Below are 17,672 nucleotides of genomic sequence, written 5' to 3' on the forward strand. Positions count from 1 at the left end.
GAGCACCCACATAGCTTCTATATACAATATGAGCATTCACATAACCCCTAAATACAGTATGGGTCCCCACATAGCCTCCTATATACAGTGTAAGCCCCATATAGCACCCGATCTACAGTATAAGCTCCCACATGACCCCCTAAATACAATATGAGCCCCCACATAACCTCCTATATACAGTATGAGCCCCCATATAGCTTCCTATATACAGTATGAGCCCCCATATAGCCTTCTATATGAAGTGTGAGCCCCCACATAGCCTCCTATATACAGTATGAGCTCCCACATAGCCTTCTATATACAGTATGGGCCCCCACATAGTCCCTTGTACACAATATGAGCCTCCACATAGCCTTCTGTATACATGCACACATCCCATACACATATGAAAACAAAAAACAACACATACTCCACTCTCTCCCATCCCCCCAGCGTTCTGCTCCGGTCTCTGGTGCACCGACTCTCTGCACAGCAGACGTGATGAAGTGACATCATCACATCTGCTGGCTCAGTTGCACACGCTGATTGGTGGAAAAGGGAGGCGGTGGCGCCATCCTCCACAAATGTATTCGCCACTATCTGCATAATGCGGATAGCGGTGACAGTGGACGGGGGGCAGACGAGGGCATGGTGCGGCCTGTGGGCCACTGTTTCAGCCCTTCAGCTGTCTCTGGATGCAGTTTGCCCAGCTCTGCTCTAATGTAAAGTGCAAAATGCGTTGTATGTAGTGTCTTTTAGAGTACACTGTAGTATATAATTAACATCTGGACTCAAAAAATAACATGAAAAGCTCTACACAAAAAAACTGACTCCAGCCTTAAAGGTACATCAGTGTATGCATGATTAAAGGGGTGGGATACTTTGTAGCGAAATTTCTAAAATGCCCAAAATTGTTGTGTACAGAAATTAAAGGGGTTTCCCGGTTTTGGAAAAACATTGTCTCATGCTGTAGTTTGTTTTAAAAAAAGACAAGGTTTGCTTTACTCACTCTCCCTGGGTTCAACTCTGAGTCTCTCATGCTGCTCCTGGTGTCTATTTTTGTCGACAGTGCTGACATCAGGTCGACAGCGCTGCAGCCAATCATTGAGCTCAGCGGCTCTACCCAGGTTGACGACACAATCCACTGAGCTCAGTTATTGGCTGCAAGACTGTAGATGTGATGTCAGACAATAACCAACACAGGGAACAGCGGTGAAGACTCAGCGCTGGACCTGGGGAGGGTGAGTAAATAAAAGTTGTTGCTTTTTTAAACTGCAGCCAGGGAACAGGTGTTTTCTGAAACTTGAAAACTGCTTTATTAATCATAAATTTCCCCTTTTCCTGCATTTCAACGCCCACTACTACATATTGATCAGCAGCATGAAGACTAGACGGCAGCGGACCCTGTATCCATAGCATTCAAGTGCTCGTGAATTACCTATATGACCACATATCTCGCTCCGTTTTCTTCTGTGCAGGCGCTAACATTATTCATCACATGTGCAGACAGAGTGCAGAACCTCTCGTAGTCTGTGTACTGAACACTTTCAGAGCATGGATGGAGCCATAGAAAACATCAGAGAAGACTGCCCCAAGCCAGTGTTTACACTCCTAGTCCATGGGCAGCACTGGCAATGGTGAGCAGGGGATTTATGATTGATTATGCCAGTACACAACATTTTAGAAATTAGTCCAGAAAGTGAGTAGTGGCTTTTTGCATTATATCTATAAAGTCACTAAAATTGATAGTGAACACCCCACTTTCACATTAGATGTGCTTCTGATAAGTGATTTCATGAGCTTATTTTCATATATATGTTTTCTTATTTGTATCATTGCAACAAAAGACGCAGTAAAAAGTAAGTCCTTTCTTAAAGGTTCAGTTAATGGGAATCTGTCAGCAGGTTTTTGCTACCTAATTTGAGAGCAGCAGGGTGTAGGGACAGAGATCCTAATTCCACACATGTGGCTGTGTATTGTTGTTTAAATAAAATCAGTGTTTTATCAGCAAGAGATTATCACTACAGCACTAGGTGTCTCCTGCCTCCTATTCCAACCCCTCCCCCAGCACTAATTAGCAGCCTTCTGTCAATATACAGTGTACACAGAAAGCTGCCAATCAGTGGTGTAGTTGGAGTTACACACAGCTCTGCTAGATCTGCAGCAGAGAAAACTGTGATTCTATCCAAATGACAGCATTCAGACCAACAAGTGGCACATCGCTGGAATCAGGGTCTCTGCCCCTACATCATACTGCTCTCAGATTACATAGCAAAACCTGCTGACAAATTCCCTTTAATGACTGCCCATGGGGGCATCTTGACCCCCAAGCATATAGTGGTAATTGCATATTTAGTTTTACTGTCGTTAAGAACTGGTGGCCTTCAGCTTTTTCCATATATTATTAACATGAGAATTTTAAACTCTCCGTAGTATAGACGACACTTGGCACAATTGCCTCTCTGCCATCTCTTGGACTTGTAATATTTCTTGGCCTCCTTTTTTTGGCATGGCCTCCATTTCCTATTACGCTTGCCCACGTCAGGGACAACTGCAAAGGATTTATGGGTAACTTTACTACAAAGAAGATAAAATGCAGAAAAATATACAAAAGCCAAATTTATACATAAAACAATCACAAAACAAAGCCAAAAGCAGCTGGAAAACAACTAAAAAAGCTGACCTTCTCGCGCTTTTATTTCCCGCAGGGAACGGCGTTTTTTAATCTGTGTTTTTTTTCTTCTCTTAAATAAACTCTGCAGGGAAGATTGTGACCGTGATAAGGTTAAATCCCCAAAGTGTGAATATTTAGAAAGCTCAGGGAAAAAAATGTGAGCTGAACTCTGTGGTTTTTAAAAGCAAGAACAACGTCCACGAGATTTGTTTCCTCTCTATGTCCCTTGGATTTGTGCCTGTGACGCAAAACCTCAGCAGCCGCACAAATTATTAGGAATAGTATTTTTACTCTCCGCCTTCCATTGTACAGGAGTCTGGGGAGAAGAATAGGAACTGGCAGATTTTAATTGAGTTTACTAAATACAGGAATCGTCTTTTTTAAATTTCACTGACTCCAGATTGTTATTATCACTCATTGCTACAATGTATCAGCTCTGGCGTATCTACACTATCCCATGATACATCTCAAGTAAATGCAAAGATGATATATAAAAGCTCAATATTTGTACAGCTGTGATTTTTCCATCCACATAGATTTCCATTGCATTTAAACCTTTTATGCTTTTGAACTGAGTAATAGATTACAAATCCTGATATTCTCAAATAAAATATATTCATAGAGTTCTATTGTATACTCCAGAGCTGCACTCACTATTCTGCTGGTGCAGTCACTGTGTACATACATTACATTACTTATCCTGTACTGATCCTGAGTTACATCCTGTATTTTACTCCAGAGCTGCGCTCACTATTCTGCTGGTGTAGTCACTGTGTACATACATTACATTACTTATCCTGTACTGATCCTGAGTTACATCCTGTATTATACTCCAGAGCTGTACTCACTATTCTGCTGGTGGAGTCACTGTGTACATACATTACATTACTTATCCTGTACTGATCCTGAGTTACATCCTGTATTATACTCCAGAGCTGCACTCACAATTCTGCTGGTGGAGTCACTGTGTACATACATTACATTACTTATCCTGTACTGATCCTGAGTTACATCCTGTATTATACTCCAGAGCTGCACTCACTATTCTGCTGGTGGAGTCACTGTGTACATACATTACATTACTTATCCTGTACTGATCCTGAGTTACATCCTGTATTATACTCCAGAGCTGCACTCACAATTCTGCTGGTGGAGTCACTGTGTACATACATTACATTACTTATCCTGTACTGATCCTGAGTTACATCCTGTATTATACTCCAGAGCTGCACTCACTATTCTGCTGGGGGAGTCACTGTGTACATTGTAAGGTAGCGCTAATGATCATGTTGAGGGGCACTCACTTCACCGGGTTAATTAAAGCACACATGCAACGTTTTCCGGTAATATGAAGTCCAGCAATTTATTACACGTCATAAACTGCTTATAACATAGTCCATCTCAGTGGCTCGCAGGAATGTTACACATGTAATATCCTAGAGCCTTTTCAGTGGCAGCTATGCCCGCTTGGCTTCAGATACAGACTTCTGCAAGGTACAACATCAATATTCATTTAAAGCACCGTTTTTACCTTTGCCGGGTCTTGGCTGCTTCTATCAGCTCTGTTCTGCCAAAGCTGTGGTTTAAGGATCCCCAGCTGTGGTCTCCAGGCCATGTGCCTTCCAGGGCTAGTGGTGTCCCAGACACAGGGATCAGGCCTCTTGCCTTCCTCACTGTTTCAAAACCACCAGGATTTATTTATCCTTCTGTACGCACAGGACCTGTGATGATGTCACAGTCATGTGATCAGTCACCTGAAGGGGAGGCACGTAGTCAGCCAGAACACACCCCCTGGACATTTTAGTAATGCAGCAAGCCGCTGCATTACAACATACATTACATTACTTATCCTGTACAGATCCTGAGTTACATCCTGTATTATACTCCAGAGCAGCATTCACTATTCTGCTGGTGGAGTCACTGTGTATATACATTACTTATCCTGTACTGATCCTGAGTTACATCCTGTATTATACTCCAGAGCTGCACTCACTATTCTGCTGGTGGAGTCACTGTGTACATACATTACATTACTTATCCTGTACAGATCCTGAGTTACATCCTGTATTATACTCCAGAGCAGCATTCACTATTCTGCTGGTGGAGTCACTGTGTATATACATTACTTATCCTGTACTGATCCTGAGTTACATCCTGTATTATACTCCAGAGCTGCACTCACTATTCTGCTGGTGGAGTCACTGTGTACATACATTACATTACTTATCCTGTACTGATCCTGAGTTACATCGTTCTATTATACCCCGAAGCTGCACTCACTATTCTGGTGGTGGAGTCACTGTGAACATACATTCAATACTTATCCTGTACTGATCCTGAGTTATATGCTGTATTATACTCCAGAGCTGCACTCACTATTCTGCTGGTGGAGTCACTGTGTACATACATTACATTACTTATCCTGTACAGATCCTGAGTTACATCCTGTATTATACTCCAGAGCTGCACTCACTATTCTGCTGGTGGAGTCACTGTGTACATACATTACATTACTTATCCTGTACAGATCCTGAGTTACATCCTGTATTATACTCCAGAGCTGCACTCACTAGTCTGCTTGTGGAGTTACTGTGTATATACATTACTTAACCTGTACTGATCCTGAGTTACATGCTGTATTATACTCCAGAGCTGCACTCTCTATTCTGCTGGTGGAGTCACTGTGTACATACATTACATTACTTATCCTGTACTGATCCTAATTACATCCTGTATTATACTCCAGAGCTGCACTCTCTATTCTGCTGGTGGAGTCACTGTGTACATAAATTACATTACTTATCTTGTACAGATCCTGAGTTACATCCTGTATTATACTCCAGAGCTGCATTCACTATTCTGCTGGTGGAGTCACTGTGTACTTACATTACTTATCCTGTGCAGATCCTGAGTTACATCCTGTATTATACTCCAGAGCTGCACTCTCTATTCTGCTGGTGGAGTCACTGTGTACATATATTATATTACTTATACTGTACTGATCCTGAGTTACATCCTGTATTATACGCCAGAGCTGCACTCACTATTCTACTGGTGAAGTCACTGTGTACATAAATTACATTACTTATCTTGTACAGATCCTGAGTTACATCCTGTATTATACTCCAGAGCTGCATTCACTATTCTGCTGGTGGAGTCACTGTGTACTTACATTACTTATCCTGTGCAGATCCTGAGTTACATCCTGTATTATACTCCAGAGCTGCACTCTCTATTATGCTGGTGAAGTCACTGTGTACATATATTATATTACTTATCCTGTACTGATCCTGAGTTACATCCTGTATTATACTCCAGAGCTGCACTCACTATTCTGGTGGTGGAATCACTGTGTAGATACATTACATTACTTATCCTGTACTGATCCTGAGTTACATCCTGTATTATACTCTAGAGCTGCACTCGCTATTCTGCTGGTGGAGTCAGTGTGTACATATATTACATTACTTATCTTGTATTGATCCTGAGTTACATCCTGTATTATACTCTAGAGCTGCACTCGCTATTCTGCTGGTGGAGTCACTGTGTGCATACATTACATTACTTATCCTGTACTGATCCTGAGTTACATCCTGTATTATACTCCAGAGCTGCACTCACTATTCTGCTGGTGGAGTCACTGTGTACATACATTACATTACTTATCTTGTACTGATCCTGAGTTACATCTGACGCGCCCCTGGGCCTGCTGTGTCGTGCGGCATCGCGCGCACGGGGGCTTACCCGGAGCCGGATCAGATGGGGGTAGTAGTCTCGTGGCGGTGACACGGTCCGTGCCCAGGGAGTCAAACTAAGCGGCAGTCTTTAGCAGTAGATGTTAGAATGTTCGACTACGCCACCCGTTGAATGCGGCTATGAAGCCGCCGCTGCAGGGCAGACCGCTGAGGCCGGTGGTAAGGTCGTGCAGCGTAGCTGGTAGAACCCCCAACGGGAGGGGTATGGCCTCAGGGCAACCGACGTGTTTGAAGGGGGTAGCAGGAACCACTCAGAGACGGTGCGGTGTAGTTCTGGGTCTTTACTGGTGACAAAGTAGACCCTCCCGGAGTACTGGCTAGCGATCGGGGCCTGGTCAGTCCGTGAGCTGATGGGATCTCCCCTGGCCAGGCGGAGTTGTAGGCCTCCCCAACTAATCGTACTCTTCTGGCTACCTTGCTAGAGGCGGGTAAAAGTAGCCCACGTCCCTGAGTGTACCGTGTGGTGCTCACCCGTATGGCCGGTGACTCGGGGCCTTTTGGTAGCTTCCGCTCCACGTCGCGGTGCTGGTCCCTTGCGTGTGACCGTGCCTTCGGGTTTCTTGGCCAGAGGACCTGAAATCCCCTGCCGGGCGGTTTCTGCTGCTGGGTAAGGATTAGTCCCCACAGCCTCGGACTCCGGGTCCGGTAAGAACTCTTCAATCAGGGCGAGCTCTACAGCTTCCAGCCCCTGACCTCTTTTAGCACAGCTCCCACAGAGCTCCTGATCTTTCTTTCCTATAGCTGCTCCACTACAGACCAGACTGTGTCTCTGTCTGTGTTCTCTACTCTTTCTCTCTACTCACTAACCCTGCCTCAGCCCCAGCTTTATATAGGGGAAGTTCTTCCCCTCCCAGGACTGGGCAGGAGGTGTGGCATGCATAGGATGTCTGACCAGGAAACCTCCCACCTGCTCACAGACGTAATATTGCTATTACTGTGGGAACCAGACCCCTGGGGTGCCACATTCCCCCCTAGTGAAATTTAGTACTCCGGGACTAAACATATTTTTGTAAAACATAACAAGTAAAAACAGAAACAGTATAATAAAGAAAAACACATTAGGATGGTCACGGCATATCCGCATCCGGGTGCAATCTTTGAAGAAAACAAAGGTGTCCATTTCACCAAGAGACAGGGAGCCGTAACCAGGTAGGGGTCTGTCCTACCCCGAGTCCTTAACAGTCTTTAGTCCATTCCTGGGTACGCTCCAAACCTATGTACAAAGGATTCCGGATAATCCCTAAACGACACCTATAGAATAACTAAAAATACACAATTATTTACAAGTAACAGAAAACAGGTAAATACAAATAAACAGTCTAAACACTTAGATCCTCCAACGTACGGGTAACTGGCCTCTAGTGGCTCTAGTGGACCTACGGAGCTGACTGACTGGTCCTGAGCTACCAGGTGTAAGAGCTGTCAAAGGTAAACTGGGCAGCTGTCTACGGGCTCTTTGGCTCACTAGGGGTACGGCAGGCTCACTATAAGCAGAGGGTTGATCCTCCTGGTCTGCTTGTGTGGGGTCTTCTGCCTCCTGGACCGGCTGCTCTTCCAGCTCTACCTGTTTCTCCGTAGGTACTTGAGATGCTGGTTGGAGGAAGGTGAGGACGGGTACCACAACTGCGCCATTGACTTGAGTCCAAGACCGAGGGAAGTCTCCGAGCACAGTACTAACCATATCTTCCCTTTCCTCTGTGGGTCGAGGGTCTTCTTGTTCTTCTTCAGGGCTTCGTAGCTGTTCGGGACACTTCTTCAGGTGATCTCGGGATACAATGGCTGTGGTTTCTCCTCCATCCTTACTGATTATGCAGACTTTCGGGTTCTCATGGCTTGAGGGCAGTACGGTGTACGGGTCCTTCTCCCACTGGTCGTCCAACTTGTGGAGGCGTCTCTTCCTCTTCAAGACCTGCTCTCCAGGTACCAGGGGAACAGCGGGAGCATATTGGTTGTAAGTCTTCTCCTGTCTCTCTCTAGCTTGACAGAGACTTCGCTCCACGCTCTCCTGTACTTTCCGGTACTGCTGCTGCCTTTCTGTGTCCCAGTCTGCTTCTGGTGAAGTGTCCTCGGGTGTCAGGACTCCCATCTCCAGATCAACAGGAAGCTTACCAGGTCTTGCTCTCATTAGGTAAGCCGGGGTACAGTTGGTAGAACCTACCGGGATGTGGTTGTATAGGTCCACCAGATCAGGCAGTTTCTCAGGCCACAGACTGCGTTCCTCCAGGGGCAATGTTTTCAGAAGATCTATCACCACCTGGTTCATTTTCTCGCAGAGCCCATTGGTTTGCGGATGATAGGGTGTTGTTCTTATCTTCCGGCAGCCATACAGAGTACAGAACTCCTGGAAGACTTCCGCTTCAAAGGCAGGTCCCTGGTCCGTCAGCACCTGCTCCGGGTATCCGTGTGGACGGCAGAAGTGCTGCTGGAAGGCTCTAGCTGCTGTTTGAGCCGTTAAGTCCTTGACCGGGACCACCACCAGGAACCGGGAGTAATGATCTACGATTGTGAGGGCGTAGACATACCCAGATCTGCTTGGAGCCAGTTTCACATGGTCCAGGGCTACCAGTTCCAGTGGCTGTCGGGTGATGATGGGCTGCAAGGGAGTCTTCTGGCTGGCACGGTCCTTCCTTCTTAGGTGGCACGGTCCACAGTCTCTGCACCACCTCTCGATGGTTCCTCTCATGCCTACCCAGTGGAACCGCCCGCGCAGCAGGAACTCCAGCTTCTTCCATCCGAAGTGCCCAGCTCCATCGTGGTATGCCTCCAGTACCATAGCCGCGTCTCTTCTTGGCACCACTACTTGCCAGATCAGTTCATGCGTCCGGGAGTTAACCATTCTGCGGCACAACTTCCCCTTGTAAAGGAACAGTCGACTCTTCTCAATCCACAGTTGCTTGGCCTCCTCCGGAGCGTCTGGGTCAAGGCGGGCATCTGGCTGAGTCAGCATCTCCTTCACCAGTCGGACGGCGGGGTCACTGTCTTGTGTTTCCGCCCAGTTGTAATGAGGTAAGGGGTTGAACATAGCGGATTGCTTACTCCTTACACGGTGGGAATACTGGATAGTCCCATGCCGGTGGAACGTGGGAAGTTCAACCTCTTCCAGTTCCTCTGGATCTTCCCCCACGTCCAGTAGGTTTGGCATTCTGGACAAGGCATCCGCGTTGGTATTGGAGCGTCCTGCCCGGTATTTGATTGTGAACTCAAAGTTGGACAGGCGGGCCATCCATCTCTGCTCCAGGGCACCGAGTCTTGCTGTATCCAGGTGTGTCAACGGGTTGTTATCCGTGTACACGGTGAACCGGGAAGAGGCGAGGTAGTGCTTAAAGCGTTCGGTGACTGCCCACACCACTGCCAGGAATTCTAACTTGAATGAGCTGTAATTCTCAGGGTTTCTTTCGGTGGGTCGCAGTTTTCGGCTGGCGTAAGCAATTACTCGTTCTTTCCCCTGCTGGATCTGGAACAGTACGGCTCCTAGCCCGATGTTACTTGCGTCGGTGTAGAGGATAAAGGGCTGGCTGTAATCAGGGTACGCCAGGATTTCATCCCCCGTGAGGGCCATCTTCAGCTGGCGGAAGGACTCTTCTTCCAGCTTCTCCCATCTGAAGGGTGGCTTCTGGTTCTTGGCCTTCCTGGACTGGCCTATCAGGAGGTCCTGCATAGGAGCTGCCTTTTTGGTGAAACCGGGAATGAATCTTCAGTAGTAGCCTACCAACCCGAGGAACTGCCGCACTTCCTTTACGCTGGAGGGGCTTGGCCATTCCTTAATTGCGGTGATCTTATCAGGGTCGGGAGCCACTCCGTCAGCACTCACCACGTGTCCCAGGTACCGCACCTTTGGTTTCAGGAGGTGACACTTGGAGGGTTTCACCTTTAGGCCGTAGTTTGCCAGGGCTTCGAACACTTCTGCCAGGTGTTTCAGGTGGTCCTCGTAGGTCTTGGAGTAGACGATGACATCGTCCAGGTATAACAGGACCGTCTCGAAGTTTCGGTGTTCCAGACAGCATTCCATCAACCGTTGGAAGGTTCCTGGTGCGTTGCAGAGTCCGAACGGCATGCAGGTAAACTCGCTAAGTCCCATCGGGGTGGTGAATGCGGTCTTCTCCCGGTCCGCCTCTGCTACAGGAACCTGCCAGTACCCGCTAGTGAGATCCAAAGTGGAGAAGAAGTTAGCAGATTTTAAAGCAGCCAAAGACTCCTCTATCCTTGGTAAGGGGTACGCATCTTTGTGTGTGATACGGTTGATTTTCCGGTAATCTACACACATTCTCATGGTGTTGTCTTTCTTTTTAACCAAGACTAGTGGAGCTGCCCAGGGGCTACAGCTATCCCTGATTAACCCAGCCTCCTTCATGTCTCTAAGCATCCCCTTGGCGTGTTGGTAGTGTGCAGGGGGTACGGGTCGGTATCTCTCCTTTATGGGAGGATGGTCTCCCGTGGGGATGTGGTGTTCTACCCCCTTTACTCGCCCGAAGTCTAACGGGTGTTTACTAAACACTCTCTCGTACTCTTGAACCACCCGATAGACTCCCTGTTTCTGGTGTGAGGGAGTGGAGTCAGTACCCAAATGTAGTTGCTGACACCAGTCCTCTATTGTTTTCTTAGAGCCGTTACCTTCCTCTGGTTGAGATGGAGGCAAGGGTTCCACGGCCTGTACAGAATTCTGGTTTATGGTGAACAATTTAGCTAGTGTGGCATACCGGGGCAGGTGTACTTCTCTCTTCCCGATGTTTATTATGCGAACGGGCACCCTCCCATGGCGTACATCAACCACCCCCCGTGCTGTCAGAATGGTGGGCCTACTGTCTGAGTAGACGGGTTCTACCATTGCTTGGTAGTCTCTACCTCTTAGACCAATAGCTGCCCGGCACCAAATCATCATTTCACTTTTTGGGGGCATGGCAATTGGGAAAGGGTCACACATTCTCACGCTACCTATCTCACCACCAGATAGTTCCACCTGTTGCCGCTTCATCAGTGCCCGGATCTCTTTTTGGAGCACACGCTGCTGGCTGGAGCTGGCGTTCTTGGCAACCTGCTGTAAAATGAAAATCACCTCTGCAAGACAATTTTCAATCACATTAGTTCCTAGAGTTATCTTTGGGTGACTCTCGCGCTTGTCAATGTCTACAATGATCAGTCCCTGTGCTGCCAGTTCGACTCTACCGATTTTAATGGTCATCTCTTTGAATCCGATCTGTGGCACGGGTTGACCATTGCTGGCGATGATACTCAAGTCGTCGTCAGGGTAGCGGGTTATATCCGAGTCATTCCAGTACTGCTTAAAGAGCACGTACGGGATGGTGGTGACCTGTGACCCGGTGTCCAGTAGGGCACTCATAGGAATGCCATCCAGTACTACAGGCAAGACTGGACGTCCTCCCACGTATTTGTCACGCCAGTTTGATGGGCCTGGTGATCTTATTCCTGGGGGTCGGCCCTTTACCCCAGGTTGTGCCAGTTTAAAGGACAGTACCTTGCCATATGTCCGGGTTGATTGCAGCGGCGGCAGATGGGTTGTCCGTCCTCGTTGTATCGGTCGCTGGGTCTTCCTCTGGCCGGTGGGGTCCTCCTTGGTCGACGCCACGGGATGTCCTCCGGTCCGGATGCCAGCTGGATCTTCCCTGGAGCAGAAACCTGTAACGACTGCACAGTTCGGGTTAGCGCGGCAACGCTTTTAGCTAGCTCTTGGACCTGATGGTGCAGGTCTGGAGCCGGGTCATTGTTCAAAGCCTGCGCATCAGCTCCCACAGGCCCTGCCGACAAGGGCGCCGCCTCCTGGTGGTAAGCGGTAGTAGGGCGCCTGTGGGTCACAACGCCACCCGGTGCCGGTTCTCGGAGCACCCGGATAGCTCTGTCCTTGAACTGTGCAAAGTCCAGATGAGGATCCTGTAAGGCCATTGCCCGCAACTGGGTTCGGTGGGCATTGCAATATAGTCCCTCTATAAATTGTTCGGTCAACAGCCTGTCCTCGTTTCCCACGCCGTCAGGGTCGGTCTGCTTAATGGCTCTCAGGGCCTCTTGTAGGTTTAAAGCATAGTCTCTTATACTCTCATGTGCTCGCTGTTTGCATCCGTAGAATCTAAGCTTAATCTCGGCTGAGGTGCGGGTATCAAAGGTGTCCTTCAGCCGGGTTAATATCCCTGCGACAGTCCTCCTCCCAGGTGGCCAGGACTTTACCTCCCTTTGGGCTGCCCCGGTTAGTTGGGCCACCAGGATGCTCACTTTTTGCTCTTCTGTGAGGGGGTACACCTGGAAGAGGCTATCCAGCTTTTCTCTAAAGTCATTCAGGGTATGTGACTCCCCTGAGTACTGGGGTAGCCAGGCTGCCCCCGGGATATAGGGCATCGTGAAAGGCATGACCGCAGCAGCGGTGGCGCTGGCGGTGGCTGCGGCAGTGAAGCTCTCCTCCGTATCCGACATCTTCCTCCCCCCTAGTGGACCGTGGCCTACCTTGCGATGATCCTCTTCCGTAGGCCGCGGCTCCGCAGTGGATCGTCAGGGTCGAGGACCTTCCGTCGCGCTCCTGTGACGTCGGCGTCTGCTGGGCTCCTTCCAGGACCTTACGCAACGTCCGGACGTGAGGCGGGGCTTCAGTTCTCGCGGGCTTTTCGGAGTCCACGCCCCTCTTCTTCCCGCGCGGCGTCTTCAAGTTGGCGTCCAACGGCGGGAAAACTCCACGGATGGCGGGAAGAAGGCAAGAGATGGCGCCGGATGGCGGGAAAACTTCACGGATGGCGGGAAGAAGGCTGAAGATGGCGCCGGATGGCGGGAATCTTCGCGGATGGCGGGAAGAAGGCTGAAGATGGCGCCGGCTGGCGGGAATCTTCACCACAGGTTAGTTTAAAAGTCTCTTTTTCAGGCACGCAGTACCCGGTGGTTGCGGGCACGTAATCCTGCCGACTACGCCAAAAGTTGACGCGCCCCTGGGCCTGCTGTGTCGTGCGGCATCGCGTGCACGGGGGCTTACCCGGAGCCGGATCAGATGGGGGTAGTAGTCTCGTGGCGGTGACCCGGTCCGTGCCCAGGGAGTCAAACTAAGCGGCAGTCTTTAGCAGTAGATGTTAGAATGTTCGACTACGCCACCCGTTGAATGCGGCTATGAAGCCGCCGCTGCAGGGCAGACCGCTGAGGCCGGTGGTAAGGTCGTGCAGCGTAGCTGGTAGAACCCCCAACGGGAGGGGTATGGCCTCAGGGCAACCGACGTGTTTGAAGGGGGTAGCAGGAACCACTCAGAGACGGTGCGGTGTAGTTCTGGGTCTTTACTGGTGACAAAGTAGACCCTCCCGGAGTACTGGCTAGCGATCAGGGCCTGGTCAGTCCGTGAGCTGATGGGAACTCCCCTGGCCAGGCGGAGTTGTAGGCCTCCCCAACTAATCGTACTCTTCTGGCTACCTTGCTAGAGGCGGGTAAAAGTAGCCCACGTCCCTGAGTGTACCGTGTGGTGCTCACCCGTATGGCCGGTGACTCGGGGCCTTTTGGTAGCTTCCGCTCCACGTCGCGGTGCTGGTCCCTTGCGTGTGACCGTGCCTTCGGGTTTCTTGGCCAGAGGACCTGAAATCCCCTGCCGGGCGGTTTCTGCTGCTGGGTAAGGATTAGTCCCCACAGCCTCGGACTCCGGGTCCGGTAAGAACTCTTCAATCAGGGCGAGCTCTACAGCTTCCAGCCCCTGACCTCTTTTAGCACAGCTCCCACAGAGCTCCTGATCTTTCTTTCCTATAGCTGCTCCACTACAGACCAGACTGTGTCTCTGTCTTTGTTCTCTACTCTTTCTCTCTACTCACTAACCCTGCCTCAGCCCCAGCTTTATATAGGGGAAGTTCTTCCCCTCCTAGGACTGGGCAGGAGGTGTGGCATGCATAGGATGTCTGACCAGGAAACCTCCCACCTGCTCACAGACGTAATATTGCTATTACTGTGGGAACCAGACCCCTGGGGTGCCACACATCCTGTATTATACCCTAGAGCTGCACTCACTATTCTGCTGGTGGAGTCACTGTGTGCATACATTACATTACTTATCCTGTACTGATCCTGAGTTACATCCTGTATTATACTCCAGAGCTGCACTCACTATTCTGCTGGTGGAGTCACTGTGTACATACATTACATTACTTATCCTGTACTGATCCTGAGTTACATCCTGCATTATACTCCAGAGCTGCACTCACTATTCTGCTGGTGCAGTCACTGTGTACATACATTACATTACTTATCCTGTACTGATCCTGAGTTACATCCTGTATTATACTCCAGAGCTGCACTCACTATTCTGCTGGTGGAGTCACTGTGTACATACATTACATTACTTATCCTGTACTGATCCTGAGTTACATCCTGTATTATACTCCAGAGCTGCACTCACTATTCTGCTGGTGCAGTCACTGTGTACATACATTACTTATCCTGTACTGATCCTGAGTTATTTTTATTTATTTATTTATTTATTTAACTCACTTATATAGCGCCATTAATTCCACAGCACTTACATTCTGTATTACACTCCAGAGCTGCCCTCACTATTCTGCTGGTGGAGTCACTGTGTACATATGTACATTACATGCCTTGTACTGATGAGTTACAGCTGCATTATTTTGTACTGATAATGCATGAGCTGCGCTCACTATTCTGCTGGCTCTCATTGGAAACAGTCAGTGAGATCATAGGCAAACACTTGTCTGGGCTTCCATGATGTGGGAGAGGAGACAGCTTCTTCTTCATCAGATGCACAGTATGATCAGAATCACCTGGGGAAGCTCTGTGCACATACTGACATAACAGAATACTGGGAAGGTTCAAGGGCTGCAGAACAGTGAGTGCAGCTGTGGAGAATGGATCTATAGAGGACGAGTGATGCAATGTGGCTGGCCTGTTCTTTCTTCAGGTGCTGGGTTGTTGCCCATTGGCTTCTTGCATTTATTAACTGTACAGGATTTGATTAACCTGAGTGAGACTGTAGCCAGCGGAGGGCGCTCCCTGAGATTACTATGTGTGATTTATGTATGATTATATACCACCACCTGTGCACACTGACCCATCACTCCAGGTATCAGCTGCAGACAGTCAGCGGGGCAGGAGGGGACATTGCCCCCCATCACTGGACACAAAGCCTGGGCCGCAGGTTAGGTCATGTGCGTGCCAGGTCAGCGCGGATCAGTCACCTATACTCCCCTGACCTTGTGGGTAAAGTTCCTTCCAGTATCGTAAAATATCAGGTTGTAAAATTCATATTGTAACTTTAACAACCACATCTGTTTTAAACATTTTTTGTTTTAAGAACTCAATGTGAATTTAACGACTGAGTAATAAAAGTGAGAGTTGAAGGAAATTATCACAGATGTGTAAAGCCATAAGATAGGTTCCTGCCCTCCTGCGAGCAGTCGAATTACAAAGACCCCCGTCCCCCCACTGCTTTTATTACAGTTAAAATATCCTGTTTAAGCATCACTGGGTTTAATCTCCAGGATAAACACACACATTTATGGAATGAGCGTCATTAAAGCGTCTGTACATCAAGGATCGGGGACAGGGATCATCTCCGAGGTTTGCTTCTTCCAGGCCTCCATGGTTCTGGGATGGTAATCCACAGGATCTGCAATCCTTGTCTTGGCCAGGACTACATGGGGCTCCATGGTGCAGACTCCAACCCTCCGAAAAACAATGAAACTTGTCTTGTGGCAGATTACGTTGCTACAAGATGTAAAAAAAAATCATGTGTGATGTCACAGTCAGACGGCTCAGTATACATTTGCCCATCAGTCATAACCATGCTACAGGTTATAGGTAGAAATCATCTCCATTAAGTACTCTGTCACTCTGTAAATACATTACTTGTACTCCAGAGCTGAAATCTCTTTAGCATCCCCTGCTTGTTCAGTGTCTGCCTTACATCCCAACATTATATTAGTTTATTTAAGCTTTTAGGATAACATTTCTGAAAAGAGTGGTTAATTATGACCAATGACAGCAGATAACTATTAGTACAAGATAAGTTATGCTTATATACAGTGACTGCACCAGCAGAATAGTGAGTGCAGCTCTGGAGAATAATACAGGATGTAACTCAGGATCAGTACAGGATAAGTAATGTAATGTATGTACACATTGACTCCACCAGCAGAATAGTGAGTGCAGCTCTGGAGTATAATACAGGATGTAACTCAGGATCAGTGCAGGATAAGTAATGTAATGTATGTACACAGTGACTCCACCAGCAGAATAGTGAGTGCAGCTCTGGATTATAATACAGGATGTAACTCAGGATCAGTACAGGATAAGTAATGTAATGTATATACACAGTGACTGCACCAGCAGAATAGTGAGTGCAGCTCTATAGTTTAATACAGGATGTAACTCAGGATCAGTACAGGATAAGTAATGTAATGTATGTACACATTGACTCCACCAGCAGAATAGTGAGTGCAGCTCTGGAGTATAATGCAGGATGTAACTCAGGATCAGTACAGGATAAGTAATGTAATGTATGTACACATTGACTCCACCAGCAGAATAGTGAGTGCAGCTCTGGAGTATAATGCAGGATGTAACACAGGATCAGTACAGGATAAGTAATGTAATGTATGTATACACTGACTCCACCAGCAGAATAGTGAGTGCAGCTCTGGAGTATAATACAGGATGTAACTCAAGATCAGTACAGCATCAGTAATGTAATGTATGTACACAGTGACTCCACCAGCAGAATAGTGAGTGCAGCTCTGCAGTATAATACAGGATGTAACTCAGGATCAGTACAGGATAAGTAATGTAATGTATATACACAGTGACTGCACCAGCAGAATAGTGAGTGCAGCTCTGGAGTATAATACAGGATGTAACTCAGGATCAGTACAGGATAAGTAATGTAATGTATATACACAGTGACTGCACCAGCAGAATAGTGAGTGCAGCTCTGGAGTATAATACAGAATGTAACTCAGGATCAGTACAGGATAAGTAATGTAATGTATGTACACAGTGACTGCACAAACAGAATACTGAGTGCAGCTCTGGAGTATAATACAGGATGTAACTCAGGATCAGCACAGCATCAGTAATGTAACGTATGTACACAGTGACTGCACCAGCAGAATACTGAGTGCAGCTCTGGAGTATAATACAGGATGTAACTCAGGATCAGTACAGGATAAGTAATGTAATGTATGTACACAATGGCTCCACCAGCAGAATAGTGAGTGCAGTTCTGGAGTATAATACAGGATGTAACTCAGGATCAGTACAGGATAAGTAATGTAATGTAATGTATG

The sequence above is a fragment of the Phyllobates terribilis genome, unplaced genomic scaffold, assembly GCF_046119375.1.
Source record: "Phyllobates terribilis strain yellow unplaced genomic scaffold, ASM4611937v1 Scaffold_5__5_contigs__length_657084704, whole genome shotgun sequence".
Lineage (NCBI taxonomy): Eukaryota > Metazoa > Chordata > Amphibia > Anura > Dendrobatidae > Phyllobates > Phyllobates terribilis.